Source organism: Chenopodium album, chromosome 6 (genome assembly GCF_948465745.1).
Source record: "Chenopodium album chromosome 6, dcCheAlbu1.1, whole genome shotgun sequence".
NCBI classification, from domain to species: domain Eukaryota; kingdom Viridiplantae; phylum Streptophyta; class Magnoliopsida; order Caryophyllales; family Amaranthaceae; genus Chenopodium; species Chenopodium album.
In genome coordinates this window covers 9,058,317-9,069,010 of record NC_137839.1, presented here as the reverse complement: position 1 = coordinate 9,069,010, position 10,694 = coordinate 9,058,317, and the positions used below count along the sequence as shown (strand labels likewise).

Sequence of the window (10,694 nt, the reverse complement as noted above, 5' to 3'; positions counted from 1 at the left end):
TCAATTATGGTCCCACTAACGGATTTCATCTAAAAATCCGTTAAGTGGTGGTAAAATCAAAGTTTTGGGTTTTTACGTGGTGTTATGATAAAAGTTTTTTTTTTTTATTTTTTTTTTGGTATTATAATCAAATTTTTGATTTTTTTTGTGGTGTTATTTTCTAAAAAATCCAAATCAAAAATATGCAAAATGATATATAGTTGTACAATATGGGGGTTAGGAATGACAACGGATCGGATTCGGGTCGGATGTGGCTAAATCTGAATCTGATCCGTTTAGTAAACGGACCCTGGACTCGGATCTGAATCCGAGTCCGAATCCGAAAAATCCGAGTCCGAATCCGATCCGACTCGTAATTTTCGGATCCGAATCCGGTCCGTTTATTCGGACCTCCGAAATGATCCGAATATTTTTTTTTATTTTTATTTTTTGTAATGTCATATACCTATAATTGCTTGCATTGTCATACTAATTAAATATAAACATAACATATTTAAATTATAACTTAAGTTACATAACAAAATTTTGCTACAAAACAAGCAAATAATTGTCCCAAGTTATAGAGCATATGCTTATACTCTTGGATTCGGACTCGGATCGGACTCCGTCGGACTTTGCGTAGGGTCCAAGTCCGATCCACCTCCTATTCGGATTCGGATCTATTTTATCGGATTCGGATTCGGACTAATTTTAAACGGAGAATTTTGTACAATTCTTATCAATAACAACTATCTTAAAAAAAACTCCAAAATATATTAGACTAGATGAAGCCCGTGCAATGCACGGTTTGTTTGAATTTTTTTTAATTTATGTGATAAAATTGGTTATATATTTAGATAAAATTCCTAATGTCCAAAATTTTTTTTTATATTTAATTAATTTAAATTTAAAAATCTCATTCGCCAAATTTGCTTACGTGCATGGCGCACTAAGAAATTAGATCTTACACTCTCTAAAAACTCGGGAAAAAAACTCCCCTTTATATATATACTAGTTTTGTGCCACGTGCGATGTCCGGGTTGTTTATAGACTTTTAAGATAAAAGTATATTATGATTCAATTTAATTGAAAATAGAATTCTAAATTAACTTTTTTTTTTTGCTACAAAGTCTATCTATATTTATCCCACGTGGTACGACACTTGGTGCGTGAAAAATTAAAACACTAAACGATGTTGTCTTGTGGCCTAATTATAAGTTTATTATTTGGTATTTTATCAAAAATAAAATTCTAAACTAACAATCTTATTCTAAATTAACTTTTTATCTTATGAAGTCTATCCAAATATATCCAAGGTGGTGCGACACTTGGCGATTTTTATGTATGAAGTCTATTAAAATCTATCCAAGGTGGCTTGGCAAAAAGTTGGAATGCCAAGTGTCGCTATTTCGTGACCTGGCTAAAAGTTTAGCTTTATATATTAATTATATGATATTAGATTCTTATCAATTTTGTACTTGTTCATCGGTAAAACTGTTACTTCGTATTGTTACTTGATTTTTTATTTTATTTTGTGTATATCCTAGCGAGTCACTATTGGTGTTTTCATGCAGAATTATACTTCTAGAATTTAGTATGGGCAGCTGTACCGTTTTAGTAAAAGATAAACACTATCTCCATTTTTTCAAATTATTATGACCTAGTGTCTTTACCGTAATTGCCTATGTTTATTGTATGGTAGTCAATAATTTAAAGTCAATAATTTTATAGTAATTTTTTTTTTTGAATAGATTTTATAGTAATATAATGTTGAATAATTCTTAATTTTTCTTAAGTATTAACACTAGGTCATAAGGCGCAGTTTAAAGGACACAATTACCTAACCCCCGCTTATATAATACGTAGTACGAAATAGAGATGTTGGAGAATTTAGAAGAAACAAAGGAATGAAATTGAGTTCTCATGTTCTCTTCTTGATGATATCCTGGCCAATATACAATAAACCTCTTAGACACTGCATGTTTTCATAAAATTTAATGTGAACCAGGCCCTTTCATTTTTCGTTTTTTGAGACTAGCTATATTATATAGAGTCAACACTAATAAAATAATTACTCTAGACCTTATTGAATAAGTTATGATGGAGCTCTTACAAATTATGTAATATGAAAAAGTATTCTTTGAGTAAGGTAAGAGTTCATAAAAACTAGAGGAGTATGTATTCAACTTTGAGGTTTAAACTTTATAATCTAAACGTGTTTTTTCACAATATTCATTAAAGGTATAAACAAACTACATATTTTTTTGTATTATAAAATGTATATAAAAATCAATTGAAACAACTTTTAGGTTGAACATTTCCAAAAGTTGATCCCTCACAATTGTTACAAAAAGAAGAAGTTTGCTTGTTCTTGTGAGTCAACTTTATATTCTTCAATTTTATGCCCAAACAACAATGATTTGGGCTACAATCAAATTTCACAGCAATTGATGTTGCTGATGATCCATGGATATCATCATATGTTACGTCACTTATTCTTACTCCAGAAACCTATTCACAAAAAATAAGAAAAATCATTTTATAAGATTTAAAATAAAAAATTTAAATAAGATCTTGAACATAAAAATATAGTCTAATATACCTCTCAGGACAATCCTTATGATTGGGGCAATATTTTTGGTCGATGATAATTGGATTTCGAGCATTCTCCATTGTGAGATGTTGAAACACAACATCGCTAACAAATCCATCACTTGGTCTTCCCCAATACTTAATTCTCACTTCATTCTCCGTATTAATAAAAGTTGACGTTTGTACCGTGATATTGTGAACTTTTGCCTCATGTAACGTTTTTCCTAAACTCCTAATACTTATACCATGACCGGACCACATGTGATATCTTGAATCCACAAATTGTTAGTTCCCGGTCCAATTGAGATACAATCATCTCCTGTAGCAATGTTCGAACTCGATATTGTAACATCAATTGATGATTGTACATGAATACCATCGGTGTTAGACGTATTGCCCGAGGCAGAAATCGTAACCCCTTGCACTTTCACGTTTTGAGAATCATCAATAACAATATGGTACAATTGACTGTCTAATGAGGTTATACCATTTATTTCAATATTTTGGGAATTTACAAAACCTAAACTCTGCAATTCAAAAAAAAAAATCGTTGTATTAATATAAAAAAACAGATTAATATATTCTATAGATTAATAAAAATAAATAAATCAGTTTAATATTTTAAAGCATGTAATAATAAAATGTAAGATAAAAAAGGTTACTTTTCATTAAAATAGATAGGGTTATGTTAAACAAATTAAATATTAATTTGCGGAAAAAAATAAATTCATAATCACAAGCTCTTTAGAATAAGTTAATAAGACAACATTAACACAATAAAATACCACGGAGTACAGTATATGACTATATATCGGAATAACAACCCCAAATCCTAATAATGCTAGAAGGTAAAAGATAAAATAAAACTAATTAAAATTTTTAAATATAATTCTTTTAAAATTAAATATTAATTTGTGTGGCCCTAACGTCTTTTTAATTTAAGTACGTTTTGAGTACTATGTCGAGTTACATAATAATAGGTACGTACTAGTTAAATTTGAGCATTACTTTATGTAGAAAATAAATAACTTACTTCCACACCACGAGGACATGCTTCTTTTCCAGATCGCTTACAATTCCATAACTTAGCTCCTGCTGCGTCAAACACTCCACCAGAAAGTGTAAGGCCATTGACATGCTCAAATAACACCCATGTTTTTGAGTTTTGAAGCACTCGAAAATCACTAGGGGCTTTAAGGGGTCCGTTAACAATAAAATTAATCTTACTAGTTTGACATCCCTTTATAGAAAACTTAAGGGATTTTGGAACAAAGTACTCTCCTTTAAGAATATGAATTGTCGACTCGCCCGTTGAATCACAAGCTATATTCCAAGCCGCCTCCAACTCCTTAGAAGAATCCGAATTCGAATTGGGTTTTGCCCCAAGGGTTACCACATCAAAATAATTGTAAGCTACGGTAACAAACTTTAGGTTGAGGATCACCAAAATTATTGACAATGTTACAATTATGATCTTCATAATTTTTATTATGTAACAAACATCGATTGAATGCGTAAAATTTTGGTGCTACTGTATAATTATTATAAGAGAAAGAATATATGAAATTTTTTTGAGAAAGAGAATATGTGAAATTTTGGAGGTAGAATAATTAATTTATAGATGTTGGATACTAGTTACATAAGCATACAAACACATACAAAGTACAATTTATGATTATGGATAATATTGTCTTTAGTCTAGATGATTTGATAAATTTTCATAAGATTCTAATCATATGTCACTTTTTTTTTTAATTAGTAATCTAGTTTTCCTATAAAATGATAAGAATATATATATATATATAAAGAGTTAAACTTATTTATCTCGCCCGTTGATTCTATTTTTAACTTTAATCATTATGTGTGCAAATATCTAAAGTATTAAAACTAGGTCATAACTCAAATAGAGTTTTAGGAGAACTGACAAGACCCGTTCAAAAAATAAATAAATAAAATAAAGGAGAATTGACAAGAAACAAGGATGAGAAGTAAAAACGATTTAATAAACCTATTCACTTCTAATTGGTTATCATGCTCTATATTCGGAATTGGCTAATTTATGTATGTTGTTGAACTATCTGAGTACTAAGAAATTTGCTAGTGCGGCCACAATTGCTACATATATGTATATACAACAGTGGTTGCACAAGCTAAGTAGTCTATTGAATTTAATTAAGAAATATCAAAGTTATACATCTTTTGTTTCAGGGAATTGTTCTTTTAGTCTGCTATAAATGATCGATCGAGAGCAAATTTGGTGGCAATTGATCAAATCTGTAGTATGCAATTGACAAACCCATTTGATCGAGAGCTTTATTTGATGCTTGGCTTCCTGGCATATCATATTGATTAAAAACATAGTAATCTACTTTTCGTATTTCATGCAGAATTATATTTTTATAGTTTAGATATGTATTAGAAAAGGTAAACACATCAGTAGTTATTTTATTTGCGTAGTACTCCATCTATTTCAAAATACCCCGATTCAATTGGCATATTTGCTATTTTAATGCAAAACTTTGACTAATGGTATCTTAATTTAATTAATAACTTGGGAATGCCTCAGGCGATGCACGGGATATAATGGACATTGGACTTTGGTTGGATACATAACTACTTGTCTATTTTTATTAGATACTTTATTACTACCTCTATTTTTTTATAAGCTAGAGTCAAATTTATACATTTGTCAAAACATAACTTTGACCATTAATATCTTTTAATAAAAGAATAGTAATAATTATCAAAAAAAAAAATAAATTATAAAGTAGACATTATGACAAATCCAATAACATATTATATGATTATTTTTTTATATTATGGAAACTAATAAACATAGCCCTAAGCTAAAATGGAAATATTGAGAAAAAAATTAACATTAATAACACCTATTTGCGCGTGATTTTGTCATGAATTCCTAACTTAATTCCATTTTGGGTAGTATATTTAATGGTTATACATAGTCCTGAGGGCTACATATATTAAAACTCTTATACTCCATACTATATATTGGTAAAAAATTAAGTCAATGATGACATATGAATATTGAAAAACTTCAACTCTAGCTTATTAAAAAAGCCTAGAGAGTATTTTTTTTTAACTAAACATTTTTTTTATGGGGATAACTAAACAATTAATTAATTATGTCATTGTTGTTATTAATGTATAATGTTCGTATCCTACCCATTTACTGAAATGAGCTGAGCTGAATTGAACTGATTGGAGCTGAAGTGAACTGAAATTAAGCTGAATTGAACATGCCCTTAAGACTTGAAAATAGAAATGACTGACTTTTGCTGCATGTCACTTGAATAACATTATACGAAAAATATTTAAGGCCCAACATTTTTGTTACGGGCTTTGTAATTAACTTTGAAAGTTAGCCCATAAGAAACAAAGTTATACTTATACGCACACAGACTTGGGCAAAGTTGCAGATCAGAGAAGAAGAAGCTAAGGGATCAAACCATCATCAGGAAGAAGACACTACACAACTACGGGAAATCACAGTTGAAAAAAAAAACAAATAAGATAGCCTAAATCCCACACCACTTAAGCACTAGGAAGTGTTTACCTCTTAAAAAAAAATTGACCCACACAAGAAGATAAATTCCACCAAATTAAAACAAGTTAAGTAGCGACTAGATTTAGAGAATAACAAATTCCACCGCATGTACTTGTGATAATTAAAATTAACAATAAATTGAAAAGGTAAAAAAAAAAAAAATAAGTGTTGTTAGTGCCAAAAATCCAACACTCCCTAGTTATTGTAGTGTAGTTGAACAAGGCTCCTGCCAAGTAGAAGACCTCCGCTGGGAAGGGGTCAGGAGCAAGACTACAATGTAATTAAGGTGGTGGAGGCCAACAACGACATTGAGATTTAAAAAAAAAAAAAAAAAAAAAAGGGTGGTTCGTCTCGTGGGTCTGGCTCATCCAAGACTATTATCAGTCATCGAATACGCTATGCAAGATTCATTTCACTCACAGATTAGGCTAAAGAAGGAAGACTATGAGTGAGCTAGGTGGCGTATTAGGTGGAGAACCAAGAGGTAGAGGTGGTGCACAAAGCTCCTATGTGTGGTGGGAATTAGTTGGAGCACAAGAGGGGTTGCCGGTGATGGTCAACCATCGTACTCCATGATTTAAACGCGGAAGCAAAAAAAAAAAAAAAAAAGTGTTTTGTGTAATTGTTTGTAAATCCCGCCGGTGGGTTTAATTTTCTAACCCATCGGCAGGGGAAGAGAAAATTTTAGATCTAAACAATCCCAAGATCTAACCTAAGCTGTGATACCATGTCAAACAATATAAACTCCTCCATTAGAGTGATTTCCATTGATCAATATTTATAGGGTTACAATGAGTGACCTAATCATATTAGGTAACTATAAGATATGTACAGATATCAAAGATAATCTTATATAAAATATATCTTAAACCTAGGATGAGAATATTCTATGGATATTCTTTATCATATACTATATACAATACACTATAAATACTATATACACCCTAACATGACTTTTTAAAACATTTGTTTGGACCTGTCCTAATTTTAAAAATTGGACCCTAATAAAAAAAACAATTCCTTTTGCTTGCCCCCAGTTTACAATAATTTTATTGTACTACCTCCGTTTCTTATTAGTTGCAACTTTGGGGTATTATTTGTGAGATATAAAATATTCCAAAGTTGCAACTAATACGAAACGGAGGTAGTACATCGAACATTTTTGCGAAAAGTGACCTTTTTTCTTTATAAAAGTGACCCTTTTTCTTTACAAAAGTGACCCTTTTTATTACAAAAGTAACCCATATTTTCACAAAAGTGACCTTTTATTTTATTTTTTTTTAACAAAAACAGAGTATCAAAATAAAAAAAATTAAACACAAAATGCAAAAGTTAACCCAATGGCTCTACTTTCATCCCGTATCTTTATCTCTCCTCAAAACTAAACATTTCCACCATTAACAAACCTTTAAATTCTCTCTCCGCTAGCAACGCCGATAGCGCTGAAACCATCGCTGGTTCCACCATTTCCGACCATCTCACCGAGCAAAGCGACGACGATGGCGATAATTCTTTCTTCGAATTAGAGCTCACTTCACCTTCTTCTGACTTTAAATCTTCTCTCTCCACTCCTTGCTCAAAAAATTCAGTAGAAAACATCTACAATTGTGTAGAACAGAAGTAATCTGAGTTGAAAATCAAATTAAATCTCAAAAATTAAGGGAAAACAAGATGAAAATGGAATAGAGAGAAAGTAGAGTATGAGCAAGAGAGAAAAAAAAAATGTTTGTCTTAACATTTGCCAACCAGAAGCACCAAGCATGTGAAAGAATTTGGTAACAAATTACTTTCTGATTTGTTACCGACTTACCGCCATTCACTAGTTTTATGTACACCGGGTTTTTTTTTGAAAGTTTGTGTAAAAAAAATTTGCCATTTTAACTCGTCTACTAGAAGTTTTTTAAGACTGTAATTACTAATTAATACTACAATCTGTTTGTAAAAAAAAAAAATTAATACTACAACCTATAAATAAACTAAAATAACAATGCTGACATCATTACCTTTTCAGTTGTACATATATCAAGTTGTAGTTAAAATTTTTCCCACCTAAATTAATTTATGACATCATATTTTTATTTTTATTTTTTACCTTAAATTATTACAATAGTTTTTTTTTTTAAAAAAATAATTATTATATTATATTATATTACTCCCTCCATCCCCTTTTGATAGTCCCTTATGAGCATTTTTTCACGAGAATTAATAAACACAATTTAAAATAGTAAAAGTACATTGAAAAGTAAATTGACATTGGGTATACAAAAAACTAGAGAGAAAAAGTAATAAAAGTACATGGGAAAACAAAATTTACATGGGAAATTTAAATTTACACAAGTATTGTTGCAAATTGGAGGAATTTTGATAAAAAAAAAATAATATTAATGGTTGTTGGAAAAGCAAATGGAGTGAACATTTTGGGACTAAAATTTGTCCATAAGGGACTATTAAAAGGAGACGGAGGGAGTATATTATGATGAATTTATGAATTACTATTTGGCTCCAAATAACTACTCCCGGTTAAAGAGTACTTTGTATTGCATAATTTACTTAAATTTATACTCTTCTTCAAAATTAGGTAGATCTAAATCGCATTGCAATTAATGGCTATGTTTATATAATTTATCTAATACGAGAGACATATGTAAAATAAATATTTATTTCAATTTTTTTTATATCGTGCATCGCACGAGGCTTATCTAGTTGAACAAATAAAAAGAAAACCGTGAAACAAAATAGTGCACTGCAATTGTTCAAATTCCAAATATTAAAATCCCCATTGCCGCTAATCGCAGTTACAAGTTAGTACTCCATCTGTCCTCCCCCTTTTTGTCCCATTAGATTTTGCACGGACTCCAACACACATCTTGTAACATAAATAACTTTATTTCTATCCACGTAAAAATTATAAAAACTTGATATTAATGAAATATATAATGAGACGAATCAAACAAGACACCACAAGACTATATTACCTCTTACTAATTAATGGAAATATATAGTCAAAGTTTTTAAAGTTTGACCCTATTATTTGCAAGAAAAACTTTTGTATACACCTGGTTTACAATAATATTATTATACATCGAACAATATAGGAAAAATTGACAAAAATAATCCCAACTTTGCCTCATTCACTCAAAATAATACCAACTTTCGATTATTTTTTAGGAAAAATTGCGGAAAATAATACAACCTTTGGCCCATTTTTTTTTTAATAATACAACCTTTGGATTAATTCTTAATAATACAAACTTTGGGGGGTCTCAATTTTAAACAAGACATAACCGATTGGTAACCTGTTAAAACAGGTTACCATGACACATGTCATTGTTTTATTGGCTATGTCAATGTAATTATTAATTATTATTATAATTATTGATTTATTATTATTATTAAAAATAAATACAGCCACCACTTCACACACCACACGCAGCCCTCCTCGACGCCGGTACGGCCGGGCCTAGCTCCCCCACCGTCGGCCGGTCCACCTTCTCTCTCCTCTCATCCAACACCACCATTCCACTTCTTTGTACAACCACCACCACCCCATTCCTCACTCATCCCCTCAACGACCATACCTCAACCACATCAGTCGTGATTCCACCCCCCCTTTCCACCATAGCTCCCAGCCCTCAGTCCCCCATCGAAACCTCCCTTTTCTTCTCTCATACAACAACCATCCCCTGCTTTTCATTGATCACCATCGTGCCAGAAATTTCAGTGCCCCTTTTCAAATTTTTTTTCCTTTTAAATTCAAATCAACATCAACAACATCAATAACAATTGCCACCGCAGCAACAACCGCAATGCTTTACCAAAATCATATAAAGGCAGCAACCGCAAGGGAAAAGGGTGGGGATTTCAATTATTTTTAAGGGAGGTGGTGGTGTTTTTTCTGGGTTTCGATGGAGTGTTAGAATGAGGGGAAATTGGCGAGGCGGGGTGGGGGATGCGTGGAAGGGAGGTAGGCTGGGGTGGAGGACGCGGGGAAGGGAGGTGGCAGTGGCGGGTGTGACCGGAAATGGAGGTAAATCGGTGAGGGAGGTAGCCATAAGTATGGATGAGGAAAGAGAAAGGAAGAAGAAAATGAATATAAAAAATAAAATAATAATCCCACCAATTATATGAGGACACGTGTCGTGGCAACTTATTTAACCGGTTACAAGTTTTTTGTCCTATTTAAAATTGAGACCCCCCCAAAGTTTGTATTATTAAGAATTAATCCAAAGATTGTATTATTAAAAAAAAATGGGCCAAAGGTTGTATTATTTTCCGCAATTTTTCCTATTTTTTTAATAATCCGAACTTTAGTATCAATTTGCTTTTAATGGTCCCAAGTGACTTGTAACTTGTTGACAGGTAATTTTCTTTTAAAAAAGTTTAATGTACATGTGTTGCTACATGATTGGTAAAAAAAGTTAAAATTTCATTTAGTTACTAATTAAATCTTTATTAATAATCTTAACTACCTATTTATAAAAAAACAACCTAATTTCCTACAAAAAAAAAAAACTAATTAATAAAAACCACCACAGCACTGCCAGCGCCACCACCACCC

At 31.3% G+C, this 10,694-nt stretch overlaps 1 pseudogene; it reads right to left on the bottom strand.

The window, feature by feature from the left end:
• Positions 1 to 2,268: 2,268 nt before the first annotated feature.
• LOC145636636 (polygalacturonase-like) lies at positions 2,269 to 4,051 on the bottom strand (annotated as a pseudogene).
• Positions 4,052 to 10,694: the final 6,643 nt, after the last annotated feature.